Source organism: Equus quagga, chromosome 2, assembly GCF_021613505.1.
Source record: "Equus quagga isolate Etosha38 chromosome 2, UCLA_HA_Equagga_1.0, whole genome shotgun sequence".
In the NCBI taxonomy this organism is placed as follows: domain Eukaryota; kingdom Metazoa; phylum Chordata; class Mammalia; order Perissodactyla; family Equidae; genus Equus; species Equus quagga.
Window position 1 is genome coordinate 58,244,988 of NC_060268.1, and position 14,325 is coordinate 58,259,312.

The following is a 14,325-nucleotide window of genomic DNA, read 5'->3' on the forward strand; positions in this document are numbered from 1 at the left end:
TGGGGAGCCTTGAGAATTAAGATAAATTTCTGTTTGCAATGGAAAGAGGTGGAAGTTTTAGGGAGGAGGTCATTAAGAGTATATGTTTCACAAGTGAGAGGTGGGTAGAAGGGTTCACTTACTGAATGCCTACTATGTACTGGATAATGTGCTGGGCAGTCAGAGATGAATGGCAGATAAGGAAAGATAAAAGTTACAATTGTTAGAAATAGAATGGTGGGTTGGAGGACAGAATAGGACTTTTAGATAATAAAAAGCAAGAAGATTTGGTGATATAAGGATGTGAGGTGAAAAGGGATATAGAAGGATTAAAAATGGTTACTTTGAAAAGGAAAACAAGTGGTAATCCTAAAAAAAGAAACGGAGAATAAAGGATAAAAAATCAGGGGGTTGAACTTTGCTTAACCAAGGGATAAAACGGATGAAACCACCATGAGCTGTGCTTGCTCTTCTGTTCTTTGTGGATGTTCACACGTTCAGACATGGCCTTTTCCTCTCCCCACAGCTGAAGGACACCTAACAGAATTGGTGTCTTCAATATTTAAGGTACGATACTTCCCCAAAGACGTCTCTGCGAGGAAACCTGGTCTAGCGAGAGTTCTTTCCACGAGGAGAGAGCGTTAGGTTCGAGCTCTCTAATCCAGGTTTCTTCGAGTTTATCTCTGTTTTAACCGGCTCGCCGGGTTTTCCAGCATTCCCAGAGCTACGACTCTCTAATCCGGGCTCCGTGTGACCGCGCATTCCGAGACCCAGGATTTGGCTCCTGCATCCAGGTTCCGCGTTTCCTCTGCGCTCTCCCGCTCCAGACTGCACGCCAGCCCGGAATCCAGATCCGAGGGCCTGGTAGTCCAGTGTCCGGGTCTTCTGGGAGGCCCTGGTTGTCCCGGATCGCGGCGGCGGCGGCGGCGGTGGCGGCGGCTGAGGGACCCGCGGCCCCGGACACAGCGGCACCGGCCGGGCGGGGCGGAGCGGCGCGGGGAGGGGGCGGAGAGCCGGAGCCGAGGCGGGGTGGGGTGGGGGGGGGGGGCCGCAGGAACGGATGGCGGCCTGGGCCCCGTAGCAGCGGCGGCTCTACGGCCCGGGGCCCCGGGCGGGCGGAGGTGGCGGCTCCCGGGACCGGCCGCGCGGTGAGTCCGGAGCTTTGTGTGGAGCCGGGGCTCGGGGAGAAGAGAGGCGGCGGCGCTGAGGGGGGCCGGGGCTGAGGGGGGCCGGGGGCAGCGGCGCCTGACGGAGGAAGTGGGGGTTGGGGGGCCGGGGCGGAGCGAGGGGAAGGTGTGTTTTGGGGGGGGGTCGTTGCGGGGGGGGGGGGGGGGGGGTCGGGGGGGGCGGGGTGAAGTTCAAAGCGTGGCCGGGGCTGGTTCAGGCTGAGGGTAGGGGTGCTCGGGAGGGGATTTAGGGTCTGGCCAGGTTGTGGGGACAGGCCAGAGAGTTTCAGAGGCGAGTCTGGTATCTTGAGGGGGCCCAGGGCGACTGGGGCCAGCCAGGGAGTTAGGGGGGTTCACAGCGAAGGTTTGGGAGCAGGACGTGTGCACGGCCCAGGAGGGGGGAGCAAGGTGGCTGGGAGTGTACAGTAAGTAGGTTGTGGGTGTGTGCTCCTTCCAGTCTTCAGGTCACATTTACTCCTACCCTTTTCTTCAAGATGGAGGGATCCCTGGGCCTGGCCCTTAACTGCTATCCTTGTGCCCCCAGGAGGGTTTGTGACCCTGTCCTGTTTGGAAAACCCATGCTGCCCTCTTTTCCCTTTATGTGTAATTACGGTTGGATCATCTCTCTGCTTTGCTCAGATTCTCCTTCCTCCCTCTGGGGTTGAGGAGGAGGAGACACATCTGACCAATTAATGTGTGTTTGTGAAACAGGCAGCAGCAAACAGTCATTTCAGCTTCTAGGAATTAGGCTCACACAGGGTGGAGAGATCAGAGCCCTTCAGGGGGAATATTTCTGAACAAATCACAGATGATTAAATTCTGTAAAAAACAGCTTCCTACCTAAATGAGAGTGGGAAAGATGGGAGAGAAAGCCTGTCTGTTTCCAGCCATGTGTCCAGAGCCCCAGGGGTTGAGGAGAGTCCCCAATCCCCCACAGGCCTCTCTTTTCTGTATTAGGCTTTGCTCTGCAGCCTTGAGTTAATTTCACCCCTGCTGCTTTGTCTTGGGGGGAGGGAGTGCTGGTTTAGGCTGTTGTGAGGAGATGACTGTTCTGCTGCCACACACAATAGTCATGTCATTTTATCGGGAGTGCTACCCTAGGGCTGAGAACTGCTGCTGCAGAGATAAACCGGTCCCTCTCACCCGCCTATTGTGTACACAGTGAAGGTCATAGGTTCAAGTCTTGTCTGAGAGCTTTGGATATGCTCCATCTCCCAGGCTCCTCAGTGCCATTTTCTTCCTTTTCCAGACTGGGGCTTGCCATTGGAGGAGGCCAGACAGAAAGGCTCTTCTTTTTGAGTGAGGAACAATGCAGAGCTCATTGGCACACATTTTTCAGAAGAATAGGGGATGCCAGCCATGTTGTGCCTGCCTCTTTGGCTAGCCTGTACTAAGTTGTAGAGGAATAGTGTCTGGGAGACTTAACCCTGATGTTTGTGTCAGACCTTTAGGGAAGAAGATTCCAGGGAGAGGTTTCTACTCTTGTTTGAACCATCACGTTTAATTCTTTTTATAGAGATGGGACATCATACAGTGATTTTTGTTTATTTTTTTAGGAATACCATTAAAAACCGGTGCAGGATTAAGATAGGGAGTCAAGGACCAAGTACCTTTTGAATGGTGACTTCCTGGTCAGTAATAATTGCACAATAAAAAGCCACAGTATTTGCCTATTTGGGCAAGGGCTCTGGAAACAAAACAACTCTCCTTTTAGTCTTTATTTTAATTCTGATGAAAGGAGATTACTTGCTTATTGTGTGGAAAGTGTATCTGCGTCTGTATTAGGAAGAAATTTGCTAAAGAGAGGAACATTAAAAAAATCGTTTGAGGTCTTAGGGGTTATTAATGAGAGAAGGATGAGAACAAGCTAGAAGGAACCCTATCCTTATATGTGTTTCATAGAAGTGCCCAAATAATACTTAGGTACTATTAGTTGGGTAAAGAATTATTTAGAGCTAGAAATTAGGATTCTAGTTAGGACATTAAAGAAAATTTTTCTTTAGAAAGTGATTAGAAATCAAATTCATTGTGAAAGGGCAGTTGTACACGATAGACTGTGTACACCATAGCCAACCATTTCCTATGGGTTATTGTTGAATAGGAACGTTAGCTTTTGGTTTTGGTAAAGGTCTTTCTGAGGCGCTGAGTCTGAGCATGTTGCCTGCCTCATCCCTTTATTTCAATGAGTTTCTTAAAATGATAGCTTGCCACTTAGATGTTGGGCTTTGTTAGGGGGGAACAGGTTGTTCTGACCTTTATGTTTCTTGATGAGAGAACTGTCTTAAGGCCTTACAGAGGTGTTGACTGTCTTTAGACTATTTCCAACTATATGTCCTAGGTCTCTGAGTAAAGCCTCAGCTAAACTGAGTACAAAGCTTTCTGCTCTTGGGCTATTGGCATTCATTTCTGAATCCTGTCAGGTGACAGTCAAGGCAGAAGCCTCAGATTAAATTTGCCCTGATTAGATTTAGTGGTTTCAGAGTTGGGCCCTTGCCACAGAGTCTTATGAGTCTTCTGATTGTGACCATCTTTCAGAGAATACTTTGGGTTTCCCCCCCACCCCAGCTCCTTGGTAGAAAATATTTCCTTGGGAGAGGTCTAGATAGCTAGACAGATTAGTTCTTTATTTTGTGTGAGGATATGGAAGCATACTTTTGGCTCCTGGTAGTAATTATGTTGCAATTAGCATATAGCAACTAAATGACTGGAACAGGATAATTTGTTGAGGGGTTTACTGATTGCTCTGTCAAGTGGAAGTGCCACTCCTTATTTATTTGACTGAATACTACTGCCTGGACTCAGGCGTGGAGACTTAAGAAGTACAGGAATGATGTGTGGTCTCCAGAAGTTCTCACTCTGCTAGCTCTCATTACTGCCAAGTACTGTAGCACCTTCTACTGCCACTTTCTCCTGCTCCAAAGGTAGCTAAGCAATTGTTATTTCCCTTGTGGAAAACTGAATGGGAATACTGCCAGACAGATGGGGCCACTCTGAGATAAGGCAGCCTTATGTTGTGTGGCAAGTTTTCTTTTCAGCAGCTGAATTCACACTTCTACTTGATTTTTAAAAACCAGTTTCCTTTAAAAACAAAGAACAACAACAAAAAACCCACAAAATACAAAAAAATCGCATAGTATACTAAATATGCCTTCATGATACCACTCATAAAAGTTGGCTGTGACAGACAAAATGAAGATAGGTGATGCTGATTGGCAGGTTCTGGGCCCACTAAGTGTCAGTGAAGGACTCTTTTCACTAGGGAACAGGTAATTCATCAAAGCACCTGCCTAGCTGGGCATGTGGAATTGGCAGCAGCTGTGCAGCTGAAGAGGGATTATTGAGCAGGTGGTTAAAGAATCACATGCCACAGTGACAAGAAAATTCTTGGTCTTCCGTGGCTTAGGTTCAGTTCCTATGTGTGAAATTGCTCTTTGTTTCATATTTCTTAATGCTTGATACTGATTTCTTACTGAGATGATAATGGAATAGAGAAAAGAGATTCTTCTTTCTCTGTGTTTCTTTTAGATTACTGAGTAGCTTGCCTTAGACATGGTCCTAGATGGCCCTATTGTATTTCTGTGAGTTCTGGCTTTATGCCCTATGAATGGGAAGGAAATAGTGGTAATTCACTGTTTCTAGTACTTGTTTATTAGGGGGAAATGGGAAGCAGAAAATTCTTTGCTTTCAGTCTAGTGAAAAAGGTTTAGGCCACTGGGAGGATACCCAGTAGTTTCTATGCAAAGGATGTAATTGACTTTTTGTATTAGGTCTACCTGACATGCCTTACTCAAGAAATTTGCATGTGTTTTTATTTTATGGATCTAATTCTCCACATAAAGTTTGCATGTCTTCAGTTGTTTGTTTTATTCCATTTTTAGTTTCTCCCAGCACCTCTGTAACTTTTTTCTTGGCATTGAGATTAATATCACTTGTTAGAATCAAATCATCACCCGAGGGCCAAATCATGTTAAGGAAATATCTCAACTAAATATTTATCTTAAAAACAAGTATAGCATTTTCTATAGCTTGGAGGAAGACTTTCTATTTTGAGGTTTTCTGTAAATTCCCAGATTTTTCTTATAGGTTATCATCATTATCTTATTTTAATACGATTTTATTTTTCTTTCACATGTTCATGCCACTATAGTAGGCAGTGTCGTAGAGCCTAAAATGTATAAGCAAGTAACCTGGTGTTTATTTTCTGACTTTTTTAGTGCCCTTCAGTCATTGTCTGTATTAGGCCAACAGGCCGTGTGCTCCTTCTATTGAAACACATATGTGTGTGTGCACACATGCACACAATCTAATTGAATTCATGGAGTACTAATTAACAGTTGATTGAAGGGAGATAAGTGATATTAACCATTTTAGAATTCAGAAATCCCTTTTTGAAATGGAGTGAAGGCTCTGACCTGTTTGTCAGAGAGAGATAGAGATAGAGATATAGTTATAGATACATGGGAAAGGGAGGCAAATGGTGTGACTCTGAGGCCAGGGCTGGTGGACCACTGCAAAGACAGGGACATTTACAAGAATCTGCTTAAACATAGTTTGTAACCTAGCTTTAAGTGGGAGCCTAGCAGTTATTTGTATAGTATTCACTTCTGGGAAAGAATATAAACTACTTTATTTCCCCATATGAAGCCATCACAGTTGTTTGTTTGTTTTAAATTGTTCACAAACCACCATATACTTTCCTAGTATTCTCAGAAGTTTGCTTCCTTGTGCTTTTCCTCCTCCCCCACCTCCCATCCTAGTTCTCTGCTCTGAAGACTTCTCTAGCAGCTTGGAAACACTCTAATTACTGTAGCTATTATAGTCACAACCCAGATCTTCCACCTCCTTCCCACTCACCCCTTTCTATCTTCCTTCCCCCTCCCCTTGCTCTAGCAGCAGGAGTTGAACTGCAGTCTCATGAGCACAGTCAGATCTATGAATGAGCTTTATATCTTGTCAAGGCAGAACTCCAGATCCAACAGGGCTGATTTTTCATGGTTCTCTTGCTGTTTGTTCTTGGATCAGAGTCCCAGAAATAAGAGATGGCAAATACCTATTAGGTCATATCTAGTCCATCACTCAGGAGCAAACCTACGATCTTTCTCTTGTCTCTGTGAGAATTTTTTCCTTCTTTCTGTTGCAGGTGAAAGCTGTCTGATGCCAGGCAAGCTCTGAAACTGCCTTCTTTTTATTTTGCTCTCTGGTCATTAGTGTCTGGCCAACTTTGCTCTCTTGGATTTTTATTCTTATCCCATTTTCAGGATTACTTGCTCCCAGCAATATCTCCACCCCTTCAACTTAAGTCCTTCTTGATTGTTGGCACCACATTTGTGAGTTCCTTTTGTACTATCCGTTTTCTATGCCAGAAGTTATCACTTGTCGTAGCTTTGCCACAGGGGTCATTGTGGCATCCTCTTAAGGATGTGCATTTGATGGAAGTACAGGATACATCCCAGCAGGTGGTAATTAATAAAATGGCTTAGAAAATATGTGTGAGGTTGTGCCCTTAAGAAACTCCTGTACTGTATAAACAAATGCTCCTTCTTTCTGTTGGATTTGGGGTACTTCCTGTTCTAATCCTTTGTTCTCTATATGTGGATGAATTTTATTTTTGTGTAGCTTAGTTAGAGTTATGGTTGTTATCTGATTTAATAGTTATATGTTTGCTAATATAGCTTTTCAAAGCATAGAATTGGGAGTGATAAAACCCAGGTTCTGATTGTTATTATGCCTCTAACTAGTTGTGTCCTTGTGCTAGTCACTGCTCTGTTTTCACTTTCCTTATCTGTGAAATGAGCACATCAGACAAAATCATCTCTAAGGTTCCATTTAGCGGTAGACTTTTATGATGTCAAGATTGTGATGGAAGAACAGGACAAAAATGGTTGACATAAGTGAGCAGTTTTTTATTACAGTGTCAAAAATATAGTCAGGGGGCTGGCCCAGTGGCATAGTGGTCAAGTTCATGCACTCTAGTTCTGTGGCCCAGGGTTCATGGGTTCAGGTTGTGGACCTATGCACTGCTCATCAGGCCATGCCGTGGTAACATCCCACATTCAAAATAGAGGAGGATTGGCAAGATGTTAGCTCAGGGCCAATCTTCCACACCAAAAAAATAAAAATAAAAACTATATATTTATATATATGTAGTGAGTATTAAAAAAATACAGTCAGTATTCAGAAGGGCTAATGAGTACAGCCTTAGTTCTCTAGGGCTTGAGTCTCATTCCTCTTTGACATGTTTGTAAAGCTTATGCTGTGCTTTTTTTTTACTAGACCATCTTCTTTGGGGGGTGGGGGGTTGTACCCTCATATTGCAGGTTCACCAGCTTGTCAAATATATGTTTTTCTAGTCTGTTCAAGCAATAGGAATGTTAATCAGAAAGCAGCAGAAAAGGAACCTCAGCTTGTGAGAAGGAAATCATACCTGGAAGGAGATGCCTGGTATCAATAAAAAGTAATTTTATACATCAGTCAGAGATCTCTTATATCAGAAATCTCTTATATCGGAAATCTTTGAGCCAGTGGGACTGATTGTGGAGCTAGGTTGGACGTCTTTGTATTTTTGACCAGTCAGTGGAAAACCTGCCTTGTATTAACTTCTTGTGATTGAATATGAGTTGCCCACTGTGTTTTGTTTGGAAAATAGAATTGTTTTTAATGCTGAAAATGCTAAATTGGTAACATTTGGTAAAGTATGACTAACAAGGAGGATCTCTAAAATACCCCCTAAAAGGGACTGAGGGATTGAAGGCTGGTGGCTGACTGTAGAAACTGTGAAATTGACAGTAATGTTAGGAAATCTTTGCTTTCAAGCAGTTTAAAGGAATAAAATTGCATAACCTAGTTGCTAATTCTCCAAGTTAGGATTTTTCTCAGCATTTTCCAGGTAATTCTTGGATTTGGGACTTCCAATAGCAGCTATTTATTGAATGTTAAGAGGATGATGGTCTTTTAATCTTTTTTTTTCCTTGGTTAATATGTTCAATCTACCTTTGAACATTGGAAGAAGCATTCACTGTTTTTAAATTTGTGCTTAAGACATCCATTAGTCTGTAAGAGAAAAATTTGGTGGGCAGAGCTATTGTTTATTTTGGACTCACAAAAAGTCATGGGAGTGCTTTGCTTTGTTCCCAGCCGTCTGTAGCACATTACTAATTTTCAGGTAATCTAAAGTTATTTTGGGAAGAGATCCACCTGAATGTGAGATTGTAGAAAGATTTTTTTTTTTTAGATTGGCACCTGAGCTAACAACTGCTGCCAATCTTTTTTTTGTTGTTGTTCTGCTTTTTTGCCTCCCCAAGTCCCCCCAGTACATAGTTGTATATTCTTAGTTGTGGCTCCTTCTAGTTGTGGCATGTGGGACACCACCTCAGCATGACCCAGTAAGCGATGCCATGTCCACGCCCAGGATCCGAACCAGTGAAACCCTGGGCCGCCGAAGTGGAGCGCGCAAACCTAACCACTTGGCCACAGGCTGGTCCCCTAGAAAGATTTTTATTAGAAATATAAGTAGGGGGCCGGCCTGGTGGCGCAGCGGTTAAGTTCACACGTTCCTCTTTGCTGGCCAGTTCAGATCCCCGGTGCGGACATGGCACAGCTTGGCACGCTGTGCTGTGGTAGGCATCCTACATATAAAGTAGAGGAAGATGGGCATGATGTTAGCTCAGGGCCGGTCTTCCTCAGCAAAAAGAGGAGGATTGGCAGCAGATGTTAGCTCAGGGCTAATCTTCCTCAAAAAAAAAAAAAGAAATATAAGTAAATTTTGTAGATAGGTTTTTAAAAAAGTGTCAGGTGAAGCATAGGGTGTTGAATTGAAAAGTGGCCAGAGTAAGTGCCATGTAACCCTTTAAAATCTAACCACAGGGGGCCGGCCCGGTGGCGGAGTGGTTGGGTTTGCGCGCTCCGCTTGGGCAGCCCAGGGTTTCACTGGTTGAGATCCTGGGCGTGGACATGATACCACTCATCAAGCCGTGCGGCATCCCACATGCCACAGCTAGAAGGACCCGTAATTAAAAATATGCAACTATGTACTGGGGGGCTTGGGGAGAAAAAGGAAAAATAAAATCTTAAAATGAACCACACCCTGAGTGAAATCCAGATCCTTGCAGTTAGACCACATTGCCTGCTGGTACCACATTGCGTACTGGTACCTGTGGTTTCTTAGGCTATAGTTCAGTATTTGTAGAGGAAAGCAGCAGTGTCTGCTCTATTCTGTGTACAAAGTACAGCCAGTGGGCTTTTGGTATGTTACCAGCAATGTTCCTAGTACCATTCCTAGGTGGATCACTTTGGGTTTGGTTTGGATGAACTTTCATTCATGTGAGCAGAAGTGGGTGTTCAAGAATGTACCTTGTAAACTTCAGTTACGAATTCTGAGGTTTGGTATAAAGCTGAGCATTTATCCTTGTTCTGGAACAGATGCTTCTAGAGCAGATTCTTAAAGAATGGTATCAGAAATGGAAATATAGGAAGAGAAATTGGAATTGTGACATTTATGAGGTATATAAATCTGAAAGATACAGAGGGAAGGGGGAAATTTTTTCCTACTTGGCGTCTGCTTTCAAATGTACCTTCAGTCCATCATTTCTGAAAACTGCCTAACCTTTTCTTCCCTAAGCATTACAATTCTTCCAGTTGCCGTGGCACAAAACTTTAGACTCATATTTGGTTCTTTTTTCTTATTCACCACCTCTTCTAATCATTCACTAAATTTGGATTATTCTAGATATCTTGGCATTTCTCTTCACTTTTTCACCTGACCTAGTTCAGGTCTTCCTCTGTCTATTATTGCAATAACCTCATGGTTAAAGCCTCTTTCTGTTCCATACTGCGTACTACTGCAATGTTATTGTAATTTTTATTTATGCATTTATCTAATGTTTATTGAGCACTTCCATGTCAGGCCAGACAGGGCCCCTGTCCTTTCAGGACTTACAAGTCTAGTGGGAGAGACCTACAATCAACTAATGAATGTACAATTATGAACTAAAGTGCTTTGAAAATGGAGAATTTGGTTTTAGAAGAGTATGTAAAAAGGATCCCTAGTGTAGACTTTTAAAAATAGAGTTCTCATCATTTCACTTGTTGCTGAAAAACCTTCAGTGGCTCCTTATTGCCTGCATAGGCCAGCACTCAAAATCGTCCATAACTTGGCCAACCCTGGCCTTCCTCAACCTTATTTCATTTATTTCTCACGCTCTTTATAGCCATTCCTTCAGCTTACTCTGCATTTTTCAGTCTTAGCACCTTAGTTTTTTTTTTTCCTTTTTTTCTTTTTGGTTGGAATTCCCTTCCCTGCTCCAAGGCATTCAACTCCAAATCTGACCCTTCCTTCAACCTAGCAAAAAATTTCATCTCCTTCCTGAAGCCTTTTTTAACCCTATTTTTCCCCACCCACCTAGTTCCAGAATTGATTTCATCTTCCTCTGTATCTCTTTAACTCCTTGCTAGGATCTCTATTATAACACTTTATCACACATTGTCTTTAATTATAATTATTTGTGAATATATTTTTTTCCTCCCTCATTCTAACCTCCGTTAAGAGACCTGTGTCTTCTCTTCCCCATGGCTTCTAGCCCAATGCTTTGAATATAACTTTATGCTTAATTAATGCTTGCTGAATTGAGTTGGAATTCGATTTTTGAAAACAAAAACTTCTTGTGATTTTTTTTTTCAGGCCTCTTTTTATACTAAGGTAACTTTCATTCAACACATTTTATCCCCAAGTGAATAACCTAGGAACAAGGCGCAGATTATGAAAGCCTTCAGAAATCCCTCAGACTCAAGGACAAGCGTTTGTTGCCTTTACTGCCTGCAGCAGTACTGTGGTTCCTAGCTGATGGAAGACTTGGGGGAGGGGGAACAGGTAGTACATTGTGGGTGGGGGCAGTGTAGGGCAGTCACGGGAACCACTGGTTCTCTTAGAGGGATATAGGCATTGTTGGGCCCTCTGGGTGTTGTTGACCTCTTGGAGGTCTTTTTAGTTTTTCTGATTTTCTTCTTTTATCTCATAAATATTTATTGGATTCCTACCATATGTGAGGTTCTGCTCTAGCTGCTTAAGATCTATCAGTGAACAAAATAAACCAAAAATCCCAACCTCCTCTATCTTATCTTTTAACAGAAGGAAATAGAAATAAGCATAATAAATAATAATATTAAGAGAGTGATGAATGATGTGGGGGGGAAACAGAGCAGAGTAAGGGAGATTAGAAGTGTGGTGGAGGGATAAGTGGGGGAGGTGGGAGAGTTGCAGCTTTAAATAAGATAGTCAGGCATCTTTGAGAAATGTGGTGCCAGTGTGTTACTGGGCTGTTAGGCACTTCCCTGAGGTTACTGAATGCTCCTCTCCCCAGCAAGAGAGAGAGGCAGTGTCTGCAGTTGTTCCAAAGAATCTAGCTGACATTGAAGGGGAAATAGCTACTCGTTATGTTCTTTTCTCCTGGCTGCTCCTCTGGCTGCCATTCCTGGAAGTTAATCGTGGTGAAAATTGCAGTCAGTCATGTCTGGAGGACACCAGGGGTAGAACTGGAGGCCTTGTAGAGGGTGGGATTTACCCTTCTGCTGACTAGGCCCTGGGTGCCTAGAGTGATAGGTAAGTTAGGCCTCTGAGTTATCACCTTCCTCAAAGAGATAAAGCCCAATATCATGACCTTCCCTCTTTCTAGTGAGGCCTCAGCAACTTTGTTTGGGATAGCTTTTTAAAAATAAGCTTTCAAGGAGTGTGTACTCTGTTTCCAGCTTAAAAATTGAATTTTCAGGTTTGTGGTATTTTGACTTTCTCTCAACACATAGCTAGCTATGTTCTGGAAGTCTCAGTACCAAATTGATTAGCCGAAGGATGAACATGTCTTATGTCTAGATGCTCTCTCGTTTGAGTTGTATGTTATAAATTTTCTTATAATTTCCTTGCTTGCTCTTTCCTAACCCTTCTACACCTTCATTATTTTTCCTGTTACCTCTTCCTTTTTTTCTTTACATGAGGCTCAAAGGAAACAGAAATCCCTTAGGCCAGACTGTTTTGGTTATTGACTGAAATTTCCTACCTAATATATAAGAGATGGACTGTCTTATTTCTGTCCTTGGATTATGTAGAATGCAACTTGTGGACATCAAGCTCGCAGCCTGTTACACTGTCTGCTATTTGAGATAGCCGAGGTACAGAACCTGTACACACTATTTTTAGTTAGTTATACTGTCAGCTTGTGCAGTAGGAATAGGAGACGTATTTGCCATTCTGCAAAAATATGCTCTTTTTGATACGTAATTTTAGAATAAAAGTTCTTAATGAACTTGAGTCCATGCTGAGAAAAATCTGTTACTTTTGGGCAAATGTAGTTCTAATGTTAGGTGAGCTTCTAGGCACATTTCACGTTGCTTTTCTCTGTAGGGATTTGCTCTCTATCAAACTTGAAGTCATACATTCTCACTACATATGCTTGAGTGTACAATAACATGTTACTGACACTGTGAACTTTAAAGCCAGCAGCTGTTGAATTCAGGTGTATGTTGTTTTCTTCTTTATTGATTGAAAGGATCTCAGTTTAACTGACCAAATTGTATTGCTTTATTAGTAAAAGTCCTTTAACATAGCTTAGTTTGCTAATGGAAACTGTTTTTTCAGTATTTATGTTTCTCTGGTTTGTATTAGTAGGTCCTTCCAGTCCTAGCAGAGCTAGAAATTCTGGCAATGTGGATTTCAGATGAGTCCAAAACACTGTCGCACAGAGAGGGAAATACAGAGCAGTGTCTGGCAATATTCTTTTTCTTATGGAGCCTTTCTATAAGAAAGGAATTCAGTTTTTTTTTTTTTTTTTTTTAAAGATTTTATTTTTTTCCTTTTTCTCTCCAAAGCCTCCCAGTACATTGTTGTATATTCTTCGTTGTGGGTCCTTCTAGTTGTGGCAGGTGGGACGCTGCCTCAGCGTGATTTGATGAGCCGTGCCATGTCCGCTCCCAGGATTCGAACCAACGAAACACTGGGCCGCCTGCAGCGGAGCGCGCAAACTTAACCACTTGGCCACAGGGCCAGCCCCAAGGAATTCAGTTTTAGCAAGTCACCTTGGGGTAGGTGACATAACAGTGAAGTGGCATTTTTTTCCAACAACAAATCTATAATGTATTTTACCTGAATATGTGATCTAAAGTATTAGATTTATTTTAAAATGTTACATAAACATGATTAGTGCCATTTCTGTCATCCTTATATAATTTTTGTTTCCTTTTTACTGGTAGGCAAAATAATGGTGTAATGACTTAATTCACATCTTAGATACTTTTTTTTTAAAGATTTTATTTTTTTCCTCTTTCTCCCCAAAGCCCCCTGGTACATAGTTGTATATTCTTAGTTGTGGGTCCTTCTAGTTGTGGCATGTGGGACGCCGCCTCAACGTGGCTCGATGAGCAGTGCCATGTCCGCGCCCAGGATTCGAACCAACTAAACACTGGGCCACCTGCAGCAGAGCGCGTGAACTTAACCACTTGGCCACGGGGCCAGCCCCTCACATCTTAGATACTTGATGGAAGGAGACTTAATCATTGAAATGTGGTGCTTCTACTGTATACACTTCATAGGAATGATAGAGGCAGCAAGGGATTACTTTTTTTTTTGAGGAAGGTTAGCCCTGAGCTAACATCCGTGCCCATCTTCCTCTACTTTATATGTGGGACACGCGCCACAGCGTGGCTTGCCAAGCAGTGCCATGTCTGCACCCGGGATCTGAACTGGCCAACCCTGGGCTGCTGAAGCAAAACGTGCGAACTTAACTGCTGTGCCACTGGGCCGGCCCCAGGGATTACATTTTTCTAAGGATTGAAATCCTTGCTTAAATAAAAGTGTCACAATCTTAATCAAAATAATGTGATTGAGTTGAAAATGTTAAAGGAGATTGGAGAAGCTTCAAAATTAGGCCAGATAATAGAAATGTGGGGTTTATTTATTTATACATAGATTGGTTAAATACTTCTTTGAGAGCAAATGTGGAGATCTGGTTTTGATTAAGACAGACAAACTACTTCTTAACTGTTGGCAGTTTTAGAATCCACAAAGCAAAGACATAACCTGGATTTTACTTTGAGGAACAAACAAGAATTGACAAAGGTTTCTGTAGGACAACTGTATTTAGTAGTAACCATATCTTGATTAAGCTCAGCATTCTTCAGGGAGAGGAAGAATAAAATC

The 14,325-nt window shown here is 42.7% G+C and overlaps 1 protein-coding gene across 3 annotated transcripts in view; it reads left to right on the forward strand.

Moving 5' to 3' along the window:
* Nucleotides 1-909: 909 nt before the first annotated feature.
* ZNF609 (zinc finger protein 609) overlaps nucleotides 910-14,325 on the forward strand; it is a 206,289-nt gene continuing 192,873 nt past the window's right edge. For all 3 annotated transcript variants that reach the window (XM_046652704.1, XM_046652706.1, XM_046652707.1), the window contains exon 1: nucleotides 910-1,127. The gene's annotated coding sequence lies outside the window, so the exon portion shown is untranslated. The remainder of the gene's footprint in view (nucleotides 1,128-14,325) is intronic.